Source organism: Arachis duranensis, chromosome 9 (genome assembly GCF_000817695.3).
Source record: "Arachis duranensis cultivar V14167 chromosome 9, aradu.V14167.gnm2.J7QH, whole genome shotgun sequence".
Taxonomy (NCBI): domain Eukaryota; kingdom Viridiplantae; phylum Streptophyta; class Magnoliopsida; order Fabales; family Fabaceae; genus Arachis; species Arachis duranensis.
In genome coordinates, this window is record NC_029780.3 from 20,040,220 (window position 1) to 20,042,261 (window position 2,042).

Below are 2,042 nucleotides of genomic sequence, written 5' to 3' on the forward strand. Positions count from 1 at the left end.
CTGATGATGATGAGAAAAATAAATTATAACTTAATTGGAAATAAATCAAAATAGATCTACTAATTACTACTACTACTACCACTATATATCTCCTAAGGTAAATTTCCATAATAACACTATCACAGAGTAGATGTTCCTCTAGTCTGTGGGGTGTTTTTCAAGGATTAATTTTTTGGCGCTTCAGCTCCCTTAGATCACGCCCTTGCTCTTCCTGTTCCTTAAGTAGTTTGCAAAGCATGCTACTTTGATTGTTCTGTTCTTCCTTTAATTGATCCATAGCTTCTTGCAATTTGGAAATAGAAGCCTCAAGATGTTTCCAATATTCGAATTGAGGCAGTTCTGGGAGGGCTTCCTGTGCTCTCCTCTTGGCTGAATCATCTTGTTGCTGTTGTCTGACCATTGATATTCCAGTGATTGGCCTCTCATCTGGGATATATTCTGTTATTCCCATCTTCACTCCAGCATCTTTGCAGAGCATAGAAATTAAGCTTGGATAGGCCAATCTGGCGTCCTTGGAATTCCTGTTTGCTATTTTGTATAGCTCACATGAGATCAGTTGATGGACTTCTACTTCTTTTCCCAACACGATGCAGTGAATCATTACTGCTCTTTTAACAGTAACTTCAGAACGGTTGCTGGTAGGCAATATGGAACGCCCTATGAAGTCTAGCCAGCCTCTAGCTACTGGTTTTAGATCTTCTCTTTTGAGTTGATTTGGGATGCCAGTCGTGCTGGTGGTCCACCTGGCTTCAGGGATGCATATATCCTCTAGAATCTTGTCCAGACCTTTATTTACCCTTATCATTCTCCTATTAAAGGAGTCTGGGTCATCTTTCAGTTGGGGAAGCTTAAATATCTTCCTGATCTTGTCAGGATGGGTATGAACGATCTTTCCTCTGACTAAGGTCCGATGGTCATAGAGAGCAGCTCCAATTATTCTTTGCCAGTCTGTCTGCCATAGATTAACATAGAACTCCTAAACCATGTTCTTTCCCACTTTTGTTTCAGGATTGGCCAGAATTTCCTAGTTCCTGTTTCGAATTTGCTCTTGGATCTCCGGATATTCATCTTCTTTCAGATCAAATTTGATTTCCGGGATCACTGATCTGTGACTCATTATCTTGTAGTAATGGTCTGAATGTTCTTTAGTTAAGAACTTCCCTTGATTCCAAAGTGGCTTTGGAGCGCTTTCTTTCTTCCCTCTTGGGACGGTTTGCTTTCCTTTAGGGGCCATGATCTTAAGTGAGTATTCTTTTGTGATCACGGATAAGCACACCAAACTTAGAGTATTTTTGTGATCACAGATAAACACACCAAACTTAGAGCTTTGCTTGTCCTCAAGCAAAATAGGAGAAAGAAAAGGGATATGAGGAGAGCAAGTGTTTGATGGTGATGAGGAGAGGGGTGCCGAATTCAATATATAGGGAGGGGGTGGGTAATTTTCGAAAATAGGAAAAAGATAAGATATAAGATATGATTTGTAAAAGATAGATATGATAAGAAAAAGATATAGTTTAAAAAGAGAAAGATTTAACTAATAATTAAAAGATGCGTTTTTCTGAACGCCCAGGACGCTAACAATCTGGCGTTGAACGCCCAGAAGGTGCTTCTTTCTGGCGTTTAATGCTCAGAAGATGCTCCTTTCTGGCGTTCAACGCCCAGATGGCTACCCTTACTGGCGTTGAATGCCCAGTAGGTGCTTCTTTTGGGCGTTCAACGCCCAAAACGTTTCTTACTGGCTTTTTGATGCCAGTAAGCTTTCCAAATTTCCCTGTAACCCTGTGACTTCAATCAATTGTTACTTCACCTTTTGAAGATACTCTGGCATCTACCTGTAAAACTTGATCAATTAGAAAAAAAAAGACAAATAAAATTAAATTTTGTGATTTGGCTGGGTTGCCTCCCAGCAAGCGCTTCTTTAATGTCATTAGCTGGAATGTTACTGAGCTTTAATTAAGTCTCAGTTTTGAGCATTCTTGCTCAAAATTACCTTCAAGATAATGCTTAACTCTTTGTCCATTAACAATGAACTTTTTGTTAGA